Source organism: Seriola lalandi, unplaced genomic scaffold, assembly GCF_002814215.2.
Source record: "Seriola lalandi dorsalis isolate HSWRI2012SDOR001 ecotype SW California unplaced genomic scaffold, Sedor1 jcf7180002054044, whole genome shotgun sequence".
Classification (NCBI taxonomy): Eukaryota; Metazoa; Chordata; class Actinopteri; order Carangiformes; family Carangidae; genus Seriola; species Seriola lalandi.
In genome coordinates this window covers 258,556-285,310 of record NW_019524597.1, presented here as the reverse complement: position 1 = coordinate 285,310, position 26,755 = coordinate 258,556, and the positions used below count along the sequence as shown (strand labels likewise).

At 39.5% G+C, this 26,755-nt stretch overlaps 1 protein-coding gene across 1 annotated transcript in view; it reads left to right on the top strand.

Annotated features, from left to right (window-relative positions):
• The window catches only part of grik4 (glutamate receptor, ionotropic, kainate 4), a 273,439-nt gene that overhangs the window by 46,178 nt on the left and 200,506 nt on the right, over nt 1-26,755 (top strand). The window contains exon 3 of the mRNA XM_023402955.2: nt 18,463-18,656. The gene's annotated coding sequence lies outside the window, so the exon portion shown is untranslated. The remainder of the gene's footprint in view (nt 1-18,462; nt 18,657-26,755) is intronic.

Here is a 26,755-nt window from a genome sequence, read left to right as displayed (position 1 = left end):
TTAGGAGAGTTTGGAGAGTGTCGCCAGCAATGGTAATAGTGCCAATTTTATACTATATTTTACAACACTCAAATATACAGAGGGATTAATTCATTATAAGTTCTTAAAAAAAAAAAAACACCATAAATACATCCTTTGATATAGTGAAGCTGTTTGTGCTTTTTCTGTTTTTGCCATTTGAACAATTTAAGACTTTTGCACAAATAGAAGCTATTGTCATCATAGATAAAGGAGCCAGACTTTTCTAAACTTGGCACGTTAACTGATACTGTAGCACTTGCCATGTTTATGTACGCATGTTCAGAATCCTTAAACACTTTCTCACACACGTCCTCCTCTGACAACATGCATCACCAAAAGACAAATATACATCCCTTATAATTATTTAAAGCTGCATTAAACAAAACAGCTATCTGCTGACATATACAGTGCAAAACAGGCTTTTATTCTCTCACAGAGGACCCTGGGTTTCTGAATAAAAGAAATGGCCCATTTTGACTTGCTAAATGTTCAACTTAATTCACAAGTTACTGGTTTCCTTTACCCGTCTACTGTTACTTCTTGAGTTCACTGAATGGATGAAATAGAATTTGAGTCAGTGTTTAAAGATATTCCTTAATACTTCTAAAATATATTTGTCAAATTTGGTTGTACTGTAGTTGTAGCTGAACTGTAGTTTACATTTACAGATTTCTATATTGTTAATTTACTACAAGAGCTTTCTTCAAGATATATCTGTAGCTTTTTGAATCTCTGATCCTGGATTTTACATTTGAATGCAGAGGCACCGGTAGTAAACTGAATCGTTTAAAGCCTCTGTTTGAACAAATGAGAGGTGTTAAATAAACCTCACCACATTCGTCATTGGCAAACTCAAACAAAGGCATGAATTAAGCTGTGATAAAGTGCCTCATACAAAGTTTAGCCACAAAGTCCAAGTATTGTTCACGCTGAACAACATTGTTGTAAATGTAGAAACTGCTTATAGAGAAAAAATGCCTCTGAAGATGCCTCTATATGGTTTATACAGGTGTACATTTGTAGAGCATAATTTTCCTTGCTGCAGCTGAAGAGCTGGTGGTGTAAATTGTTTTCAAATGTGTGATGCAGAATGAATCACTGCAGCTCTGTTAGGAACTTAGCAGTAGATTTCTATTCATCTCAGTGCAAAGCATCTCAATTAGAACACTCCTCGATGAGTTTCCAAGGTCAGCTTTTATATTTTCTGATGGTGACTTTTGTGAGCTTTACTATACCTCAAACGTCATCTGCTTTTTTTGTTGAAGTATGTCCTTTCAGACGGTCATAGAAAATATTACAGAACTGCCAAGGACATATGGAACTTGAATGGAGGACTCTGGAGTGGAAAGGTGTCAGAACAGCACAGTATGAGAGACAATAGTTCCAGGTATATTAGACATTCGTTCTGCTCTCAGTAAGTAAGATCACAAATTAGTTATAATTATGCATTTATTCAGTGAATTGAGTGGTAGTCAGTGAAGTCACCGTATGCACTTATATCTATATCACTTGGGTGTGTTGGAGAACTACAGCTGTTGCAGTTTCATCTGCATTATAAGCCATCTTAGTTTCTGACCGGCTGGACAGCTGTTGTTTTCCCCACAGTCACGTCAGGTAATGGCTCTGCAAAGTGCAAAGTACGACTCATGGGTAAACAAAACAGGACCTGAAATATGTCCAGATGAAATCCTGGAGAGATGTGATGTTTGCTTTAGCTGCAGTCTGCTACTGGATGCTTCCTGTTGTTGTAATTAGTAAGGTGCACTTCACACTGAGGTATTTGCTGTGTTAAAATATTTAGTTTGGAGGCTCATTAAGGTAAATTGAGTGTGTGGACTGGTGTTTGTCTGTGTAGACTCATCCGTGTGTATTACTGTATTACTACTGCGATGTTCATCTGTGACTGTCTGCCTCTCAGTCAGCATTGCCTTCCTGCAAAATTTTCATTACAGCTGGCATATCAACCTGAAGGTGATTTCATTTACTTTCCCCTTAATCAACTTGTCACTCTGCTTTGTCGTTAAGCTTCATTTGTTGAGAAACAGCTACAGATCTTGTATGTTATCAGCGCTGGTCATCTCCCCCATTAAACACTGTACAGAGTGTTAAATGTCTTTTTGGATTTGGGTAGACACAAAGAAACTGCCACTGTATCTATGACAAGATAAACTAAGGCTCATCATTTATTTTGTATTTTGAGCAGTTAGTCTAGTAAACCAAGACCTCTACCCACAGAAATCGAATGCATTTTTAATTGTCACTAATTAAAAAGGACGTTAAAGAGGGGACACAATTTCTCACATTTGTATTTGCAGTCTGTCAGCTATACGGCTTAGTATAAGATTATCATCAAGAACTCATTAGTTGGATTGAATAACACTAAGATCATAGCCAAAATATTGCACATGCCTTGTTTATGATGCCATAACTTTTAATCTCAAGATGGCAGCCAGCTCCTCTCCAGTAATGGAAAATATTACTACATGCTCTTTGAATATAAGTGCAGTGCTGCTGTGCTACAGTTCAATCCTGTTCCAGTGGCAGCGGATTGGACGGTGTCCAATATCAGAGATATTAATGGGCACACGGAGAGTAAGAATGACAGGATGAAAGTGAAGAGAGTGTAGGAGAGAGCGGAGTGTGTGTGTGTGTGTGTGTGTGTGTGTGTGTGTGTGTGTGTGTGTGTGTGTGTGTGTGTGTGTGTCAGACAGAAGGTTGCGTTGACCGCTTTGAATGCAATATCTGACCTGCGTGTGAACATTAAAGTGCTTAATGTTCAGACACCGTGTAAATACAGAAGAAGAAGATATCTAATGACCATCCTTTACATGTGATTATGGAAGAACTTCTTGTCTTCCTTCTTTGTGTTGTGTATTTTAAGCTTCTGTAATGGATATTAGCCTTCAAACCAGAAGCACAATAATAATTAAAGGTTAACTAATGCAGTTTTGTGCTGACGAAGAACAAGGACGAGCATGAGGGTTAATGTTATCTACATGCGATAAGCTCTCTCCGTTCACATATAGGTAAATGGTCCCAATAGCTTAAAGTATCGTTTATACACACACTTAAACGTGCACAACCACACAGAGATGAATAAATGAACTGCGTCCACAATCTTTCACATGTCAGATTTTCTCTTGATTTCAGATCATCTTGTATTGAATTGATGAGAAAGAATTGATGCACCCATCAGACACAAATAATGTAAAACATGTTGCATAATGTTAGTGCTCAGAGAATTTAAACTGTCAAAGATTGTATACAACAGCTCATCATGCTTTAGATTCTGCACACAGTGGGTCATCTCTGTAAAACGAATGGTGGTTCAATGCCGACATAGCTACTAGGTAAACACATTATGCTGCCCTTGTGAGCTGGCTAAGAACAACGGGGTGGGTGGGTTGATCTGTGTGCATATGTCTTTATTTGGGTGCATAGTGCTTTGTGGGATACGGGTGTGGCTGATCACAGCCAACTCTGTGAAAGTATGTTGAAGAAAGATAAAAGTTACCGCGCAATCTCATCCTCTACTTTGATAGCGGGCAGCCGTGATGGACCTATTTCAATAATGGCATCCATCTACTTGAGCTTATGCAAATGCAGGAAAATGAAACATAGGACATTTCAGGCAAAAGAATTATTTGTTCTGGAGAGCAGGACCATTTATCACATAAAACATGATGGAGTGGCTGTGAAAGACTTGGAGAGGTGGAGATTCCAATGAATTTCATTTGTGGGGTAGTCAGCAGAACGCCTCCACATCCGAGGTTGAAAAATTTTCTACAGACTGTTTTTAAATTTCAAACAGGAATGGAAAAGGCGGAGCGCCATTATCTCGTTCAATGCAATTACTGTGGTGGATTTGCTCAGGGAAGATTTGCTTTTATCATGTTTATTCAAATGTTTATTTTAATTTTTTGGTTTAAGTGTGCAGGTTGTTCTCGTTTCCGTTGTGCGTGTGTGTGTGTGCGTTGATGTTGTTCTGTGTGGGTGTATGGTTAAAGTATGCAGACAAGTTAAAAAGAAAAATTCTATTTTATGTACACTGCCTTGGATGTTGTAGTTGGTGATTGATTTCGAAAGCTTCCATATGAATTCCCATGCCTTTAATCTTCCGAAAAACATATATATGTAACATGCTTAACAGTGAGATAAATTGAGTGGAATGCACTCTGTATATAAACGTGATGGTGTAAAAGAAATGTAGCGTTGATCATTATGATAAACCTGAAGAACAGAAATTAGACAGAAGGGCTGTGTGGCGTTGTAAACACTCCAGAGCAGTGAATACGATGAAGACTGTAGCAATGATTTGCTGTATGCAGTGTTTCAGCGTGAGATAAAAGTCCGTTAAATGGGAGAGATGATAACGGTTCCAGTCACTTGGTTTGATTTCTTCCTTCATCAGCACTTTGATTTGAAGATGGACTGGCCTTGGCCTCACCCCACTTGGCAGATTTCTTTCTGTGTATCTGTCTCCCTCTCTCTCTCTTTCTCTCTCTCTCTCTCTCTCTCTCTCTCTCTCTCTCTCTCTCTCTCTCTCTCTCTCTCTCTCACACACACACACACACACGCACATACACCCTGGGTGAAGTTGACCATTACGACAATGTTAGCACTGTCTGTCTCGCCCTGCTTTCATAATTAGAAATCAGACCATGCTCCCCACTCAGCCGCTGTTGCTTGAGGCCACCTCTCTGTTTGGATGAAGGCTGATTAAATTCAAGTCACTGACTAGTCGCAACGGCTGTAACAGAGGAAAGGAAAGAAGAGCAGAGGAGACAAGGGCGGGGGGTGGGGGGGTGGGGTGTTACTGTGAGAACGGGCTTGGAGTGTGATGGCTGTCTCTCTTTGGGTGTCATCCCCTTTAATCACTAAAGTAGTAGCTCTGAAGAAGGACACTGCTGTTTCACTCAGCAGAGGAAGGGACTTGATTCGTATTTTGTGGATTTGATTTTATGCTTTTTACAAAGTGTATGGGGGAAATCATCCCTGTTTGAAGACATGACAAGTGGCGCCCTCAGGCTCTGTGCCCATTCCATGTCTTAGAGTAATAGCAGGTGTTTTCAGATGTCCTGCTGTATCGAGGGCGCTCAGAAGACGTCGCATTCTGGCGAGCAGGAAAGGTGCCAGAGGCATACAGATGTATTTACTGCTGAGGTAGCCAGTTTCTTGTGAAATTCTCTTAACAAAAAAGGGTCACATTTTGTATAATAAACTAAACCAACATGAGAAGTACCAAACACAGAGTTCAATTTAAATTGATGGTTATCCTGCCAATAAACATCACCATGATTTTATGGTCGTCAAAGCTATAGTAGGGTGAAATCTTTGTTTTGATTAAACCGGATCAAATTTTGGAAGCCATAGAGTTAACAAGGCTTTTAAATTGTTCCGCTTTTAGCCTGAATTGTGTCTGAGTGTCACATTTTAAAAGTTATTATGTTCAAAATTTTCCTGAAGAAATGTCATTGGATTTGTCAACACAAGTGAATTGCAATGACTTGGAAAATGTTAGCCTCTAGTTATTACGATTACTAATTGCATCAGTTAGATCAATTAAGGTTTATTGCACACAAGATGTTCTGTATCATCACTGAGCCGATACCCACCAGCGCCTTTGGGACTGCCATCATCTGAACGAGAGTGCACTTAGCGTGGTAAATGATGTCAACAAGGATCATTAAAGAAAATATTTAGGGCAACTGAATGCAAAAAATATGAGGCTTGAACTGATGGGAAGAGAATCATTTCTGAGTCCATGTGACCCTTTGTAAACACGAGTATATAAAACCTAACTTTGAGGAGTAGACGGCGGAGATACGGGTGAAGGAAAGTGCATAGTGGGAGGTAAGACGAGCATGGGGAGAGGAAAGCAGCTGAGCAAGCCATGATGGTGAAATCACTGCGTGGCCTGGGGTGAAATCACTGGGTGGCCCAGTGTGTGGCTGATCTATTTGAAGCCCTAGATCAGCCCTACCCCGGAGTGTGGAGGCAGAGATGACTGCCTATCTTAGTGGGAAGGTGATCGATGGAGACAGCCACACTTGGAAAGCAAATAAAAGGCATAGTCCTTTCATGCCAGACTACACAGAAATAGCTGTGCGAACCAACCACAAGCACGGCAGCTGAAAGTGCCTTTAATAGTTTGTTTTGTTTGTGGATTCCTGTTTCTGAGAGAAAAAAACTAAAAAAAACTAAAAATAAAATGAAGCCGCCTCAGTCTTCTATATGGACAACTAGGCAGATTTATTTCAGCATCAGATTTGTAGGTCTGTATTTGGTTGACAGTTTTGTTAGTCAGTTTGTTTACTTTGTAACAAGTTCACTTATGGTGTAAGATAGCAGATATAACACAACACAAATAATGATATGCAGGATGTAACAAACAGCACGGAGTCCTGCCTTCAGCAGAATTATCAGTTCTCTAATTGTTTATCACTACTGCTAGATAAATTTTAATCCATGAACACCCCCTACTGCAGCTTTAAATAGGCTTGTCTAATTTCTGTATTTTCCTCCAACTTTATCATTTCAAACTGTGCTCTTGTATATATCCACCAGATTTAAAATTCAGTGAACATCCGATATGCACATCCGTTATCAGCACTTGTTCATCAAATTCATCATTCATGCCTTGTACCATGTTATTGATCTTGTTCTGTCAGCCTCTGTCAGTATTCTGTTTGACTGTGGATATTAAACACAGCTATTACATTCTCGATTGAATCAGCAGTGTGCCTTTAAGAGATGTTAAGAAGTGTTTGTAGTGTAAAATGAAACATTCATTAACTCTGTGTTGTGTTTTATCCAACACTAATTTCCTGGTCCATGGTTTGCCCATAGAAATTTCCTGGCCCATAGCTCTCATTTGTTTTCCGGGTGCATCAATAAAAGGGTGTTAGTTACAAGTAGACAAAATAGGAAATGAGCTCTGAAAATCTACCATGCAATTTTTCAACATGTATTCAGTCAACTTTGAGCTACAGATCACCGGCTTCTCTTGTGATTTCAGACTTCATTTTGCAGGAGGTAAATCAATTACTGCCAGACAATACGCAATTGAGATGATCAAATTAGTGGGGAGGCTGTGGGAGGATGGGTGTCATGAAGAGGTGGGTGGGATAGAAAGAGATACAGGAGAAGATGAAACAGGAAGCCTCTGCAGGGAAGCAGGTGACGTTGAGGTGCAGGAAGGGATCCAGGTAGACATCAGATCAGGAGGATCACTTTTTTTCCTGGGTTGATGATCATCCTAACTTATTGTTTGTCACTAAATCAAAGAAACTTGTCGATTTAAGACTTACTTCTGTGGCACCCACACGGCCTTAAGGTTAACATGCTGACTATGAACTGCAATGCCCTTAGCTCGAGTCTGACTGGGACCCTTTGTTGTATCTCTCTCTCTTCCCCCATTATGCCATCTCTTTACTTGTGCTATCTAATAAATGCATGAAGTACCCACAAAAAGACTTATTTCTGTAAAGCAGCTTACAACAATTTGTACAGCTTCTGCAGTGTCATCAGTCTCATATTTGTCATGAATGTAGCTAGATAGTTATCTAGCCATGTAGGAAGATGACATCCACATTCTTAATCTTATCTCCTAAGATCTCATACAGATCTCAAACTGTTAATGAGCATAGTGTCTGACCTATTTGAATTACTGAACAAATCTGAGATGCTGGCAGTTGTTCAGAGGTCAGGAACCAAACTGTATTTCTCCAACAAGACTGCAAAAAAAAATCTCTTATTGTGAGTCTTAATGGGTTCAGAAATCTTAAAACAAACAAACAAACAATAAACAACAAAACACTGGCAATAGAGTGAGATTATTTCATCTTTTCTTACCTACTTAAAGAATTTTCCAGATTCACATTCTGTTCTCTTTTTTATTCATGTACTGTCGGACTGCTTTAGGCAAAGTGTGCACTGTGCAGCTGTACTATGAAGGAGAATATATGGATTTCATTTCACTAAATTATCCAGTTGTCCTTACCAGGGCAACCTCATTCACAAACAACTAGTGTTTGCTTCATTATATGACTGGAAGTACATGGAAGAAAACAAATATCTCGAAGAAGTAAAAATTGTTTAAACCTGATAATGTGTGAACATTAAAAATTTAGGTGTCTTGACATCTAGTACCTATATGGATGCACCTAATACAGTACGTTGAGGAGAATCAAGCCCAGAAGCCTAAGTCTGAGACCACATTACTTGTTAGAATGGATATTATTTTTGTAGTGTACTGTTGAGCCTATGCAAGCATCATTGGCCCACCTCATTTTACTGCAATAACCAGTCAGTAGGAGCCGTCTTTTGAAGGTCATTTTTGATGTTTATGCAGAAAGAAAGCCATGATCATTAGAAACACAACATGCACTGACCGGCTTATGTGTAATTTTATCTGCAGTATATAATTTCCTCCGGAGAGCAGGAGAGCTGCAAGTGCACAACTTGCAGATCATGGATCAATATGTTTGGATCTCGCTGTCTGTGTACTTGTCATAGGAACATCATGCAGGGAGAAACAAGCCATTTCTCTCTGCTTTCCATCAATCAAAAGATCTCAAAGTCACATGGAGATCAAAACTGTCAACAGCTTGAAGGATGAATCAGAGAGTTTCTCTGTCACTTGTGAACACATGACCATAATGGGTCAAAAGGCATGGCTAAAGGATCATCAGTGGAACAAAACAGCAGATGCATGATTGCACTTAAAAACACATTGTCATTAACACACTTCATCAATGGAATTGATTGTAGCTAAGATTAGCACATACAATTTAAGCGTGCAGGTTCAAATCTTAATTAAGATGACGGTTTGTGTTGGGAAGAAGACAATTTTACCAAAAAGATAAGGTGAAAATTTGATGAATTAAAAGGAATAGATGAAATATTGCAGCCTAAAGCCTTTATGATATTGTCTTCCTTCACACTGATCAATGATTTCTCTGCAGTGTTTGAAGAGAATGGAGGAAATATCTCATTTAACACTATAAGTGCCAAAATCTTTTTTTTTTTAAGGTTAATTCAAAATACAAATGTTTTCTTTCACTATGTATTGTTCTTCTGTGTATTTTAAAGGTCTGATTTGAGAAAATTTAGCAAAATAGGCTGTAAACTGTATAAACAATCTCTGTTAACATATTTAGAAGTATGAAATCATTCATTTGGTCACTGCTCTGTCCTTGAGCTGCCACATGGCATGTGTGCGTGCATGTGCGCGCGCGCGCGTGTGTGTGTTTGTGTGTGTGTGTGTATGCGTTTGTGTATGTATTCAATGGAGATGATGTTGATTTTATTTACAACCTAACGCTCAAGCAAATGTGAGGGCTTTTTGGCATTAAAACTTTTTATGTATTCATAAATTAAACTCCGAAATCACTTCTGCCACTGGCTCACACTGGTGTGTGTCTCTCAAGGCTCTTACTCAATGTCAGCTCGTCCTCATGGTCAAGCATCTCATCAAAATGTCATTAACTTGTGTTGTTGTCTGTGCGCGGCAGACTGCGGCTGGCTTTAATAGGCGAACAGGTTTAGTAGGAAACAGACTGCAAAATAAAACTGGAAGCATCTGGAGACTTGAATACGAGACGCAGACTCGGATCAATAGAGGCGATGGATACTTTATGAAGCGCTGAGGGCACGCAGCTCACTGCTTATGAGAGGAGAGAAGAGACTGCGAGGAGGAAGATAATGAAATATATTCACCATAACAGTTGAAATGAACTTCAGTCACAACTGAAATACTTTTATTATCGGTGTATATTTGACTATAAAAATTTGTCTCTGAATATTAGAAACATAATATAATAAATGAAATATTTGGTCATGTCCAGAAAGTGCATAGTAAAAAACACAATACAATTTTAGTGAGCACCATTCATAGACAAACATGAAGGAATCCCTCTAATGTTTTCTGTCATGCTCTGGGTCACAAAATGGCAAATAAATCACTATTGCCACTGGTGAAATATGAAATGAAAAAATACTCGAATAGAGTTAATGCAGCTTTAAAAGGAGTGATAAGACACCGTGTTGTTCTTGTGGTAGTGCGGTAATTGTGGAGAATGACGTGCTGAATTCTCAAGAGTAAAACCATGGCAACTGTCTGATTTTGAAAAAATATATGTGGTATATGACACATGTAAGATGTTGTCTTACCGGCACGATAACATTTGTGTTTAATTCTGCAGACGTGTTGTTACAGGGGAGGCTTCAGAAACAGACATACATACTCCTCGGTCAAAAACATTTGGGATGTAAAGGACAGTAAAAGCTCTGTCAAGATGAATCTTAAACTGACATGACATAATGGGAGAGAGACTGTCATTCCATTTCTAAAAACAGGACTTTTATGTATCTGAACAGAATATAGGTCATTTTCTGGTTTGTGAAAATAAGATTGGTGTTGCGTGATGCCCATAACGCAGCTGTCTTCTTGTCTCAGTGATGGATATAAGGAGGGAACTTGAATCTTGTTGAAATATTGAAATGCAGGTTTTTGGGATTTTTTTTTTTTTTTTGCAAATCACTGGAATGCCAGTTGCCAGCAGTATTGTTATCAGCAGGATTTCCTGACAAAAAACATTCCTCCAGAGGTAGTGCTGTGTGTTGTCTGCTTTCATGGAATCTGCTGTAAATTATGCATATACCTGAGTACCCTCAGGGAAGAATATTGTTCTCCAGGTCATACATTATAAATGAACATGGACAACTGTAGGATACATGAACACCTGGCGTCCTCAGGTAAGGTTAAAACCCAACAGGATTCAAAGTCATGTTTTTTTTTCGTAATTGTGGCCACCCAGGGGATAGAGGGAAGGACACACCAGCAGTGGAGTCCTGCCTCCGCTATTGCTCAGTATCGCTCACTGGCTGCCTGGATCAAAGAAGTCTTTCAGAAATCCTTCCCTTCTGGCAGGACAGTACACCCCGGGCCTACCTCATCAGTTTCTTGAATGTCCATAGCATTGCATCAGTTAGAGCTTTGTCAGGAGCCTCCTAACTCATCTTCAGCACTGTCATATCTAGATGTCATTTTAGGACTCCCCATTGGCTGGTACCTCTTCACTCTGTTCCGTTACTAAATCTGTTCTTCTCTCTTGGATTTTGTCAAGTTCAAGGTCAATCCTGTCCTCTTAAGTCTCACCCTAGGGTCACAGTGACTGTTGGCCATGAGAGAGAGAGAGAGAGAGAGAGAGAGAGAAAAACAGTGGGAGAGAGTGTGTGTGCAGCTGCTCGTTGGTGTCTAGTGCAGAACTGATTTAAGGCCCCAGGCCACAGGAAGGAGGCTGCTCTACACTCTAGGCACGTCCCTGAAACCAGCAGCAGAGGAAGCACTATTGCCATTCAGCAGCCTCGACTGCAGACGCCTAAATGAGTCTGTTCTGTCCTGCAACGCCCAACGTGGCAGTCTGCCACTAACTCAACTTCTCTAGCTCCTAATATGCCCTCCCCCTCCTGCTTCTACTGCTCTATTCTCTCTTCCAGTTCATCCATTTTTTTTTTCTCTGCCTCTTTCATTCAGTCCCTCTCGCATCTCCAACTTCAATCTCACTGTCTGTCTCTCCCCCACATTCATGCATTCCTTGTCCGTCCGTGCATTTTATCTTTGTGTCACCTTATCTTTACACTCAGAGTCCACCATGTCCATCTACTATGCTCTGATTGGTTGTTGTCCATTTACTGCAAGGTCCGAGCTAGACATGCCAACCTCATATGCTCAGCAACTGTAACAAAGCCTGCAAATGTGTAGCCGCTCACCTAAATATGTAGCCATATAGCACTGGCAACAATAACAATGAAATATGTAAGCAAGGAAGCTCTGTAGGTTCTCTGTTTGCTTTGCTCTTCTAGGCGTCTTTGTGCTTTTTAATATAGTCAGAACCCTAGTGTGTGTGGCCATCCTCATGCATGATTTTCAACCCATTAAAATCTTCACCACCATTGCATGACTGTGACTTATTAAGATCATACTTGTCAATCATAATATCTGCCACTGACTGGCCAGTTACAGAAGGTCATAAACCATAAAATAAATCAATTCAAGTGTATCTTGCTGAAATGAAAATGCAGTACTTATAGTGTGTATGGTATGATCACGAAAACCTCACAAACTAGTTTCTAGTCCAACCCAATTTCCTTGAGAACATATGAAAATGCTTCCATTTTTAGTTCTGCTCACTGTCTATCACCCACTTTCCCTTTGTTCTCCGTTCCTCCATTTTTTATAGCTTTTTCTTTCTTTACCTCTCCATGAGCCCCCTTTGTTTTACTCGCTGCACATTCTCTGTCCCTTGCAGATGTGGGTGTTGGTTTTTAACGGAAATACTCAAAAATTGTCAGTAAAAATTTTAACAGAAATGGTTCTGCAGCTAGATTAATAAACAATAGAGAGATTACTGCTTTGTTTTGATTAAATCTGTTAGCCTGTCAGAATATAATGTTTAATGTCCACTACCTTCTGTGTGGGTTTGGTAGAGAAAATGGTGAGGATTTGTTTCTTCATGCCTGCATATTTGTGGTGTCACTGTACACAACTTTTCACCTAATGTCCCTTTGCCACCAGGGGGTTGATGAAGGGGGAGCGGGGTGGGTTAGTATCAGGGACGGTGTGATGACAGCTCGTGAATTCTAAAAGCTTTATCGGTCCCCTGCAGCCTGCCTGGGCAGCTCACTGCTGCCTCTCATCTCTCCTGTGTGTTGCATTGAATATGGCTCTCCAATTGGGGTCACGGCACAGACTGATAGGAAGCTATATTCCCTCATAACTGGAGGCAGAGCTACAGAGTTCAGTATTAAGAACAGCAGCAGGAAGGATGGCAGGTCTGAACACAAGCTGACTGACAGACCAAGACGCCTTCAGATATAAACATTAGAAAACAAGAATTGCAACGGTGAGATGCATCATTTTCCAATTTTCCTTCTTTAAATTCAATCTATGATGTGCCAGTTTCAGAGCAATGCCCTCCAGTGGACAAAACCCTCTCCCAAATGAGTTCACACTTTAACTTTGAAAAGGTACTAAACAGAAGATAAGCAATCCACTTTTCGGTTTTGGCATTTATGGCCTCAGCTTCAGCTCGTCACAGTATTTTTGAGATAAGTGCAAGACCTTTTCTCAAGTTGACCAAGAAATCTCAGCTCCAGATCCATTTAGTAGCTGTTCTTGAGCTTTCAATCATATGGATGGACTTTACCGAGTGTCTTTCTTCAACTTCTGTTCACCAAAGTCAGGATTGAAAAACCAACTAAGGCTGCAATTAGCAATTATTTTCAATAATGATTTTCTGACGATTTTCTGGTCTGTAAAATGTCAGAAAAATAGGAAATATCTTTATCACTATTTTCCAATTTGAAACTAAGTCCAATTTGATGTCCTCACAGTGCTTGTTTGGTATTTGTGCTTGGAAAATGACTTCATTATTTGACAGAATAATAAGAATAAGAACCTTCCATCAGACAACCGATAATTGTATAGGCATATCAGCAGTTGTCTCTTGGGGTAAAATAAATTTCCCCCCTTGTTTTTCCTCTGAAATATTCCTTGTTCATAAACACTGGATTAGTCACTCACACTGGATTAAATGTCTGATCTGATTTGAATCAAAAATATGAGGTCAAGTGTGATTTAGTAAAGAGTAGACAACCAAAGAAAGCTAAATAGCAATAAGTATGTGCTATTTTATCATATTAGCAAACTATCATACTGAATCAGCATTTGCTGTCGATGCAGCATTGGACAGTTATGTGGCTGACATGGTGGACACATGGTGATGATGATGATGTGTAGCTCCTAGGCTCAAATTGTGAGCATCTCAACTCTAATTTATGAATCAGTGGTAATGTGTGTCTGTCAAATGCAATATATTTACATTCCCAGAGAAGACACTTAAGGCTTGTACTGCATGAGTGTGTCCTGAAATCTTTCAGTGAGATTTTTCACTGGTAGTTGCAGTAATGGCAAATATTTATTTTACGGAAAGTGTGTTGGAGTGGTGGGTTGCTGTACTGCATTGTAAAGGGCAAATAAATCAAAACCTTCCTAACCCGTCACCTCAGCTGCAGCAGCTCGCAGCAGCTGTCTCGCTCATTCTCCCCTGTTTGTCCCTTTTCCCAGATTACCTATAGGGATTGATAGCCATGCCAGAGCAAAAACAGAAAAATCCATAACGCTCTCCTGCCCTTTCTATATTACATTGATTTCATGGTGAAATATCAATCTGCATATGTCATGTACTGTTGCTGCGCTTACAATAGTACAACACATGTTCAGAAGTAAATCAACATAAAGCTGCTTTAGGACAGCGTTTTATCAAGTTGCTTTGGAAGACTTGTTTTTTTTTTTTTTCTTCCTTTCTCTTCTGCAGAAGCAATTAAGGAGGAAAGTCAAATGAAAAATCCATCCAATCTAAGTGCTGATGGATTTTATTCATGAAGTAAAAGCAAACTTTATGAGTGCACTTTAATTTGCAAGCACATACACACATGTATACAAGCACAAACATACATTCAGTACAAGCACACACACATTACAGTGTACACACAAGCTCATGGAGTTCGTGCTGTGTTGACAGTTATGGAAAACAGAACATATAAGCTTCAACAGCAACATTCACTTTTCCTGGTTAGACGGTAAGCAGCCTGAGGTGGTATCAGTATCCTGGAGGACTTTATGTCAAATCAGCTTCAACACTTGTATATATACGAGTTATACAACTGTCTTATTAGCCACATTTGTGTTCTGCCTCTCTTTTGAACATAGCAGTTATAATTTAGATGTTAACTGAAAATTTAAAATGTTAAAACGACAAAGCACTAAGAGCATGTTTCTCTGCCAAGTCAGACCAGACCATCAAAATTTCATGTAAATCAAATGATGGTTGTAACTCAAGGGTTACTTCCTGTTTTCAGCAGGTGGAGCTATGAGTATGACGTCATGTTAGTATGCAGAAGTCTAAAGTGATCAAATGTGAAATTTGGGGCAGATTGGACACTGTATTTTGGAGTTGCAACAAATTTCTGTTGTGAAATGTGCTCACAATTTTCACAACGATGCATCATCAAGGTGTTTTCTTACCAAGTTTGGGGGGGGGGGGGGGGGGGGGGGTGGTCAACCTGCAAGGAGGAGTACATCAAATTGTAAAACATGACATTTCCTGTTGCCATAAGGCAGCACTATGAGTATAACTGAATATTAGCGTGCTGATGTCTTCAGACCGGGACTCTTATCAAACATATACAGTTTGGGGCAGTTTTGACAATGTCTGCTTGAGTTATTACAACTTCCTTTTTCATGGTGAAACAAAGAAATTCGCTGTGTTGCGATGGTATTAAGATCAGACTGATCAAATACGATGTTGATCTGATTCATTCTCTAAGAGGAGTTTGTCGGTGCTCAGGCTTTAAAAATATTCATAACATTCTAATCTGCATTGGGATCTGCATCAAACTACACATGATAGACAATCATAGGGTACTTGTGCCAGATCCTTAACACATTTCCTAAATCCAGATATTTACCAAAAACCATTGTCCTTTTTGTCAATACATGCAGTGTTTTTTGGAATCAGATAGAGATCATTAGCCAAACTGCATCCTTTAGATGATTAGGGGCCCAGAATAACTATGTCCTTGCAGCCCAGTTGTTTTGATGTTTTGAAACTTGGAAGTGGGCTGAACACAAAATATCAGCAATGACTTTAATGTTACAGTATTAATAAAGGGTATATACCTTTAATGTTAAGAAATGCAATTCATATTTTTCAGTGTCTTTCAGGAAGTAGTAAACACTTTTATGCAGAATATTTAAAAAAAAAAGATATAAGGAAATAAGAGTAGTGTAAAAATGTCATTAAATCATGGGCTCATCCTCAGCTTGTTTTTTATGTGTTTTCAAAACCTGTAAATCTGTAAACTATAGAGATAAAATACCTCCATACAAAATGTGACCTTACTTTTGTTTTACATTCTCCTCCCAAGGACACTTTGCAACTTTACAAGTAGCTTCACAACAGCACCAACAGTGAGACAAAAGTAACGAACGGCTATGGCTGGAATTCAGCCATGGGTGATTTTATTAATTACATCCGTGCCTTTGCCGCTGTGGCCAGTATTGTTTTTACAGTTACTGTACAATTTCTGTTGAGATTGTTTCAGAGTTTGCAGAAGAGTTGAAGCTTAAGGCAAATCTTTTAATAATAATAATAAAATCATTTCTCAGATGCTGATGGTCCAAAATACATGAGAACAATTTCATAAGGTCTTTTCAAAAATGTATTTATTTTTTAACAACATCATGAGTTTACCAATAGCAGATATTTTTCAACCAAAGCATAATGGCTTATTTCTCTACCATACACAGTAATAATGCACATATTGGGGTGTAGCTATTTGCAGATCTGTTCAGCACCTAGGATAATCGTTGGTTTAAAAGGCAATTAGATTTTTCAAACCGTCATATAAATTGACTGCCAGGAAACTAAGCAGCATATGTCTGGCATTTTTACTTTCATGTCTACAGTTTTCAGAATACGATTCTCTTTATTGCATTTCTGCAACTGTAAAATCCCAATCAGAGTCTACATGATGTGAAATAGATCCACATGATGACATTTAAGAGCAACAGCGCAATTTATTTGATGTGTTGAGGCTGCCCTTCAGGCTTGCCATGCAATGTCACTACTCAAAAGATGTGAATGTGCTGTATTTTTAATGGCACAGGCAAGCAGTACAATAGGGATTTTAGTCCTTTGGCCAGTGTTTGGCAGGAAATAGAATCTGTACCTTTGGCTTATATACAGCAGCCTCAAGAAATGGAGGGAAGGAAGGAGAAAGAGGGGGGAAATGAGTTTGAGAGGAAAGCAGGCAGAAGGAACATTCAGCAACAATATCCTCTCTGCTGAAACTTTACATATGTCAGCACTTCAAAAGTTTCCCCATTATTATTTATCCCACAACCCCTCCAAGAACTTCAAATATTCATTTGATCTAACCTTTTATTCTATGCCTACTGTAAATTGTCTAAAAATTCTTTAAAACTCGTCTGATCTCTGAGTTCTTTCCCATTTCTTTCTTATCTTCTTTTCTCTCTTTTTGGGGAGTTGGTTAAATGATGTTTAAACAGAAAGATCATTAAATTAGTATCCTGATTCCTGATAGAAATGTCAGTTCACGAAAGATGAGCAGCCAACAGCTCTAGTATCACCCTGGTTGAGGAGAGTCAGCTAACCTATTAAGACAGCAGACAACATGGCTGTTATATCCAGGGACGAGATACGATAAATTATTTAAATATAGGATCAGCACATGAGAGAGAGGTTCAAACACTTTCAGTCTCACCTACATAAACCTGGCCAGTCAGTCACTGTGTAAGGTTGGCGTCCATATTGGATTGTTCCTTAACGTTGGGGAAGAGTCACGCATTGATGACTATCAAACTGTTCTTTTTTGATACTACCACTGGATGATGCCCAAGTCAGGACACCGCACAGATAACGGCTTTAACATTCATAAAAGTCCAACTTTTGTTAAATCTTTGACCATCAAGCTGAGAGTTGAGTTTGATGTTAAGGAGGAGAATCTGCTTATGATTGAAGAAATAAGCACTTAACAATGTCACTTGGTTACGTGTGTATGTATGTGCATGCTTGTATGTTGTGCTGGTGTGTTCATCATCAGGTTTGGCATGTGCATCTGCTGCGAGGAGGGCTAGGACGTTGATTTCACCATGGTGCTAAGTGATTAGGTTGATCTCTGGGGAGAAGTTTAATTCTCCTCTGAGTAAGGATGCCATTAAAATGCAATGACATGAGATTAATGCTCATCTTGTAAGTGACATTTACTTTCTCATTTACTGTGGAAATTGTCTCGCAATATTGTGCACTAGGACTTGTTTTGAATGCTGATGAGTTTCAGAAGTATACACAGGGACAGTGTGAATGTTGGATGCTGAATGTTGCTATACAAAGAGGAAGGGTATCTAGCTGAGTAAGGGACAAATAGTAAAAAAGGACCATCAGCAAAAAGGGATCAGGAACTTTGGTTTACTGTGCAGATTCCAAACTTACTGTATGTTGGATAAATGGCTGTCCTCAGTGTCCTCAGCAGTAGGGCTGCAGAAGATGATACCTGACCAGAAATAGGATTTATAATACAATACCATTGTTCTGAAGTTGCTATCGAAAAATTATTGTTTACTCTCAGGATAGTAAGCAGGACATGTGTCTTTATTCATCTTTTGATTTCCTCTATGCTTACATAAGGGCAGCTACACACAGGAGAATTTCTTTATGTTTTTTATTACTAAAACAATGTACAAAGTGAAAATGATTGCACTCCTTGATAATATGTTTGTGGCTCATAAAATCATATTCATGTGTGTGTTTTCTGACCCAGGTTTTCTATTTCTTTTGTCTTTTCTTCTTACAGTACAGAGCAGCGCAGCGTGCAGAGCCAAAACAGTGCGTGTGTGTGTGTACATACACACTGGTGCGAGAGCCGGGGGCACACGCTGTATGTGTTTGTGAGATGAGGAGAAGCTAAGTGGCTACCACAACCACCCAGATCAGACAGCCTCCTGTGCTGCAAGATGGATTAGAGCCCCACACCTCAGGAGATCAAAGGTAGGGGAAGATGCTTGGTAATCAGCCGCCACTCACCTGCCCTGTTCAATGACGCATGCAGAGAGTGAAGACGAGAGTGAAGGAGAGAGAGGAAATAATGAATGACAATGAGTTTAGGCTAAGGTCTCTCTGCCTCCTGTGTGAGGCTTGTCACATGTATGAGACGGACAAATGGAAGTAAAACGCGATTCATTATCCATGCAGATCAATTATCTACTGTATAGATATTACTAAAACGTTTTAAGTTAACCCACCTTAAATATTAAATGAACAAATAAGTAAGATGTGCCTTACATTACTGAATGTATTCTGTGGATCAGCAGCCAAAATCTTAACTCATTTTCAAGACATTTTTTTTTAGCACACCTAGAATTTAAGCATTTAAACTCTCTCCTCCCAAAGAACACACATTCTGTAACTTCCTTTGTGTTGTGTGCAGTGAGTGAAATAAGTAGTCCCATTTTCCTAATAGTACGTCATGCTGAGATGGATGGAAATGCATATGAAATGATGCACAAGATATTATATATAATATACAGACAGTTGTAATGATATCCATACAAACATGGCATCATAGATTTGAATATTCTATTAAAAATGAGGCTCTAATACAATACCGTAGCATCTTTGAAACGAAGCAGTGGTACAAACAGAGAGAGAATCTAGTTTTGACACTGTTGTACTGTAGATCTTGGAAAAACCTTTTTATAATGTTGACGCTACTTGAGGGGAATATCTGGGTTCAAGAGGTTAATGCGAGTGGAAAAATACCAGCAGCAGTGCAAAACATCACTAGTAAACATCAAGATAGATCTCTGAATTGCTGCCCACGTCTCCAATTTTGTCAGCAATTCCAGAAGGTCCGGTCCTGCTCTTGTGAGTTCGAGAAACAACCGAGCCAGGGAAAACACACACTTGCTATTGTGATTAGTATGCTGTATTGCTCGCCACATCTATAAATAAAAGCTGTGGTGAAGGTAACAAGTCCAGGCAATTTCTCTGGGAGTTGTTGAAAGTAATTCTGGAAAATGCAGGAAAACGTTAACTGAATCAGAAGCAGATGAGACAGGTTGAAGAAAAAATAATGATGTAACACAAAATAAACTCTTAGCATTGCGGGCTGTTGATTATATTATATTAAAAAAACATAATAATAATTCTGAGGTCCGGTTTTCCTTTAACCTGCTTGAGACATACTTGCCGCTGCAGTAATGATTGTGGTCAATGTAATTAAAGGGATAAAAAGCTCTTTTCTGCAAGGCCAAATTAGTTCTATTTCCCTAGTTTGAAAAAATTAATAAAAAAAAAACAAAAAAAAACAGACACATCGCTCACTGCAACCTCACAGTGACACACACTCCGTCTTTTTTGTGACCACTATAATACATAAAAGGAAAAGTAGACTTTTTTCCATCATCGCCAAATGTTTTTACAGCACTTTTCTTGTGACAACAACAGTTGCTTCTTGGACTGTAATTCAGCACTGTTTGCGTGAAAGGGGATTATTTTATTGAGATTTCTTCTGAGAGGTTTTTGTCAGTCCATGTAAAATGGGTCCATGAAAAATGCATTTTCTCTATACTTTACTGCCTCCCCCTGCTAAGTGGTCTTAACAAGCCTGGCGGATGAACTTTTACCTCCAGTTAACTTCTTCTATTTTTTTTTCAAGATGACTAATGTTTAGCAGAAGTGTCCCCATGCTTTTTAAAGAAGCACATATCCTTGATTTTTAAAATGTTTTTCCTGACAACCATTGTGAGTGTCAGTCATACCACATTTTGCATAGCTAATGTGCACAATGCTTCTCTTTGCCTCCCCTTCAGCGCTATAGTTTGAAGGGAGAGCTTACATAGTATGTCAGGTTCAACAATGAGGGCAGACTCATTGTAGTCATCATGTAACTTTTTTGTCAACAAAGTCATGGATTGCTTACATTCTCACACACACACACACTGGGAAATCCAGTAACCGTCAGCGACTGACAGACGACTAATAAAACAACACACAGTGACGGGTGATACTGCATGGACTGGTCAGAACTTATGTGTCTGCATATCAAACCTACATGTAGTTTTAAAATTCTGTAGTATTTCATGTTTAGACTTTGATGAATAGAATGAATTTGTAGAAGCGTTTGAGCAGAACGTCAGAGCCCTGCTTCTCTCAGGCTAATCTCCTAGTTCAAGCAATCAATAGAGATTTAAAAACAGCTATTTCAGTCTTTCTTCCAGGATGTGATGATTGTGTGTGTGTGTGTGTGTGTGTGTATACAAGTCAGCTGCAGGCAAGTGGTTGGTTGTAGTTAGAAGATTCAGACCCAGACTAAATCAGCAAGAAAACAAAGTTTCAGATGACGATGTTCTGTCAACATGAATATAACCTTTTATCCTACAGCATAAAAACGGGCAGACAATTGGCGCATTCCTCTCAGAGCCACCTCTCTACTTTCTCTGTGACCTCCCTTACATGTATTTGTTGGTTTCTGACAAGAACAGCTCACAGAAGCTGCAGAAATTGTGTATTTTTAGATAAAGGTGCCAGACTAGACCCTATAGCAAATGGCTGAGTGTGTCACAGTTGTTTTTTTGTTTTTTTTTTGTGCTATTTATTTAGAGGACAGGATACATTGTCATCTGGAGGCTTCCCGCCACCCGCCACCTGCTGTGCTCTGAGACAAAAAACAGCAAGCGTCACAGGAGGCTTATAGGTGAATACTGAGAGGATATGGATTTTCCCAAATCATCCACATTCAACCCAGCGTGTTTTTATAGAATCAAACGAGGTGTTAGAAGCAGATGATAGTATGCATATCCTAGTTTTTCGGAGCGCAGATATTTTACTGTGAATTCTTGTCTTTTCCACATTGGTCCCGAATTCTCCTTTAAATCCATATTAAATTGATTTGAAAGCTCGTGCGACTTCTGGTCTTACACCAGATAGAAATGGTCCGCATGTACAAAGAATGATGGATAACATGTCTCCACCAGAAACTTTTCAATTATCATGACAAAAGAAATCTTTACCATATACACACACACACACACACACACACACACACACACACACACACACACACTCACACTCACACACACACTCTCTCTCTCTCTCTCTCTCTCTCTCTATTCTGAAAATAAGACTAGTTATTTAGCCCTTCTTATTTAGTCATATTAAAAACTCTTAAGTGAGGCACTGATAGAAAAAAACCAATTCATATTCATATGGAGGATAACACGCTTTTCATATTTTTTAAGCCACCACATTCCCCCACAGGCAGCTCCAGTATGCTATGAATACAAACACCAGAACACACAGTATGCTGTAAAGACATTGAGTTTCTCTGAGGCACCATTGCCCTGTGAAATCTACTACTGACAGAATTTGAGTTTTTACTGACTTTGGCTCAAGGAAAGTGGTTTGAGGAGATGGTTTCAAATTCATTGCCCACATGTGCAATCTTGCATGAGATGCATGTATTGAATATCGCTTTGGTACAGATGGTGTATTATAGCCTCTCAGTATGTGTCAACCACAGCAGTCAGTGTTGCCCCTGGGTAAATCCTTCTGCTCAGCCTTACTGGAAATGTTGAACTGGTTCTGGTATGTCACACTCATTAAAATCATCTTTGCTGCACTTTGTTTACTGCATCATTGACGCTCTTGCCACTGCCTGTAGCTAATTCTTCTTCACCTGCTTAGCAGAAACACAGTGCATATCTGATGAGCTCAGTCCCTTCTTTCCAGAGGAAGTTTGATGTTGTGCGGTGTGGGTTTGCGTAGTTTGAAATGTGTGTGCATGCATGTGTTTAATGAACTGTTTGTATTTTTGTGTTGACTGTATTCATGAGTCAGCCTTGGTCTGCTCCTCTCTGTGTTGCCGCTGGGCCACCTGCCTTTTTCCTGCCTCCTTCCCCGGCTGTTCCTGAGAAGTAGAGATAAGGCCCACTGATGTTTGTCTGCTCCCTGGCAGATTACTGAGGCAGACAGGTACAAGGACTCTGGCAGACAGCTACAGTATACTGGAGGCCAAAGGAGAACTTGCTTGGGATGCCTAAGCTGACCACAGCCCCGTTCCAGCCCGAATGCCATCTGGCTTCCTTGTGTGAGCCGCTGCTGCTGCACAGCTAATTACTGTTCAAAGAGAAACACATGTGAGTCAATGTGGGAAATATCGGCACATTTCTTTGAACTAAGATCTTTAAATGATATTGGATCAGAAAACATAATCTCCCCAATTTTCCTTTGATTTATAATCATTGAAATGTAATCAGGAAACCATAATTGCATAAATGATGAATCCAATTGAAGTCAGTAGGTCACCAACATACCACAGATAAACAGGAAACTCATTGAATATATTGGAAAAACTCTCCATCTAAACATGTTATTTTGTATATTAAGTTCCTTGAATAAGATCTAAAATCTTAATTTTATTTTTTCTTTCTTGTTTCCAAATATTGTATTATAGAAATTTCCAGTTGATGATGATAACTAGTCTGAGTAAATATAATACAGACAATAAGGAATAAATAATTGACAAAATGAGCCATTAAGATGAGATATTTTTTATAGTTGCCATCGCTGGAGTGCCGTGCTTCATTGCACTGTGAAATCAGTATAAATAAGGTTTACAGTTGTCATGTGTCTGTGTTGTGAAAGTCACAGTAGAAGCTTTGATTATGTTGCTAATCATTACACTGGGTGCTCATTTTTGTTGAAAAAGTGCTACTTGAATCTTGTTTCTCACTGCAACATCTTTCATTGATAGTCATGAGAAGACATTTAAAAAAAGAAGGAGGTATTTTAGTGTGTGTGTGTGTGTGTGTGTAGGTGTGTGTGTGTGTGTGTGTGTGTGTGTGTGTGTGTGTGTGTGTTTCTTTTGTATGTTTTTATGTTTTCCCTTAGAGCATCAGGTTGTGAACATATGATTAAAGCGCACGGTCAGTGTGAAGTGTGAAAGTGCCTGATTAGACCGTTCCTACTTCTAAGAAAAACATTTCAGAGGCTTCTTCAGCTTCCTCTTACTGTATCCACAGAGGTCAGAGGAGAGAGAAGGTAGGAAAGAGCAAAGAGCCAAAGGTTTCTCTGGGAGGCCTGGCCTGGTTGCTGAAGAGATCAGAGGTATCATCTGCATCATACATTTGTGCCTCTGAACACTGTAGTAGTGTTTGTGGACAGAACAGAATTTTCCTGCTAAACGGTTCAGTTTAGGTTCAGTGGGTTGAGAGAGTTACAAAAAAAAAAAAAAGTATTTAAAGGTTGATGTGCAGCAGGAAATGGATCATAAAAAGGGGAGATAATGTAGCAGATGAGTTAGGTAAAAGTGAGAATAAAGAGAAATGGGTCAGAGTGTAAAGAAGGGATTATAAGTGGATCATAGGGTTTTTAGAATGTAATATGTATACTACAGACAAAGCTATTGCCATGCTTCGTCCCACTTATCAGACATTATGAACTCATTACAAAGTGACCAACTTCAGCTGTTGGTGTTATTTGAAACTGTGTTATTTGTTGGTTCATCACTGCTGCCTTACTTAGCTCTCTGTATCTCTCTCATGCAGCTACATTTTTATTCTTTGCGCCCATTGTTTCTGACTGATTGACTCGTGTTTGATCAGAGCTGTTTAAATAGTTGTCTCAATATTTATGTGGCCATTTGTGAAGATGCTGATTATAAATTGTTCTTCGCTCCCCACACCATGTGGTAGACAGGCCCTTCCACGTGTCTGACAGCTCTACTGGAAAATGAAATTAGTGGAAAGGAGAGATGTACAGGCAGGAGCAGAGGACAAGGGATAATACATGATTCACATGCAGTAAGCCTTGGCTGTGTAGCACATCGAATATACATGCAGGAGAAAGCGTAGGGGGGATCTAAGGGTTTAGAAAGAGTTAAGAGGCAGACTTTTACAAGGTGAAGTATAGCTTATGAAGGGAGCTCAGACTGAATTAGACAGTGTAACAGCTATTGAGAGCCTCTGACTGACAGATTAGCAGAATGACTGATGAATGATTTATGGAAGAATACCTCTGAAATATGTGCATTTTAAAGTTGTGGACCCTTTACATGAAAAAACTGCTAAACTCCACCTTCATCTCGAAACATTCCTATCATCCAGTACGAATGATCACATGCTGTACCATATTGTTGAAAAATACTTTATAGAAAAATACCTGTCTTATTGTGTTATAAATTTACTGTAATTAATAATGAACCATCTTAAATAGACTTAAGTAACATATGGTTGAAGGCAGGGGTCGCTTGTGGCGCTTTTTTCAGCTTGCAATCGGTGGCGGCATCTGGCTGGTGAGCAATAGTCAGAAGTAGCACCGTGTAGAGCTGCTGCATGTGTTTCAATAGACTTTAATGGGAATGAGATGAGATATTTCAGTGTATACTCAGAAGAAACTGATAAGAATGGAGGCTGCAAAAATATTCTAAATGAAGCAATCTTATGCCAAAATATGTGAGTTTGATTTGTTTTTTTAATATTATTTTATTACAGAAGTGATGGTTGAAAAACAGCAAATACAGCAGGTTACAATTTCTAGACTATGATGATACAGGCTATGCATAGCATTCAGTCACACATACATTACTTTTTGTTAAAAAGGACCAGTGCAGAAGCAGTGCTTCTTCAAGATTCACCTTTAGCTATTGCTCTGTATTTCCTGCTGTGCAGCCTGCAAACATGGAGCAGTGATTTTTGTCAGCATTATTAACTGCTGTTGGGCTTTATCTGGGCACCGCAGTGCATAATTGGAAAATCCAAACCCATGAAACATAACCTCCATACCGTCTTCTTCGCCACCTGCATCGCTGTTATTTATGAATGTGCACTGTAATTTCTGCTATCTAGTCTTGGAAGTATATAAAAGATTAACTGTTAAACTCCTTGGCTTAAATCCACTGTTATAATTCACTGGTTTTGTTAGTTTTCTTCAGGTCGTATTTCTTTAAGTCGAGTCAATGGCCACGTCTTGCTTTACTGTGGACTACCACACTGCCTGTTGAATGGCAATGGATATTCTCTACAGGTACTCTGGTATCACAAACAGAGAGAAAGGCAGGGAGAGATGGGTGAGTTTCAAGGAGAGGTAAAAATAAGAGAGAGATCGAGAAGAAAGGAAGGACCGAGTGAGAGAAAAATTAAAGACCGTAGGTGCATGGCACAGCAGAAGAGAATAAGAGATAATAAGAGGTAGACAGAGGGGTTCCGAGAAAGAGAGAAGAGGAGACTGTCAGAGGATTTAGCAAGAGGAACTGAGGCAGGGAGAGAGACATGATAGCTCAGATATTAGAAACGGTGTGAGAGGGAGAGAGGAAGCTCGATGAGTGAGTGCGATGGTCAAAGTCACCGCAGCATCTCCAGATAGGATCAGGGCAAGAAAGAAGGGCAGTGGCGGGTAGAGAGGCTAGACGCGACAGCTGGCTCCAGCGGTGTGCGGTGAGGGGTGGTATTGTTTCAGTCTTTGTCACTGCCCTCCAATCCCATTTACAAATTGGAAGGCCCACCAGTCACACTCACACAGAAACTGGCTGCTGTGAAGCTGGCTGATGGATGGCACCACTTTGCCTGGCGGATCTAATGATAATGGGGCAGAAGAGGTCAGAGTTGGATTATGATGGCATGAAGACAGTGGTTCTGACAGTACCCTGTCTACTTGATGAAGCCACTGTGTTTCATGCAATTCTGCTGATAATTGACTGTTTAAGGCTGGTTAGGGGTATTAATGGATCCAAAAATTGGATACACATCCTAAACCCAGGCCTATTCTGAAATGTCCAAAGGGTACACTGAGTACACTGAGTACGCTTTGTACGCAATAATGCCTATTTAACACTAGGTTAAACTTATTCACGTTCTAGCCGGGAAATTGCTGCTTTAGCAGAGAATATCATCTGTACTTGTCACCAATAAAACGCATTACGACAGAGGTGCAGGTTTAGGAAATCACTGCGTGATTTATAATTATTTGCCTAAATAACACATTTTGGAAAGCACCATTTGAAGCAGTCTCTTTTATACAATGAGACAACTGTGAACAGGGGATTTCAGTCGGCTGTGCCCCTCGCCGTAAGGGGAATGGAGCACACAGAG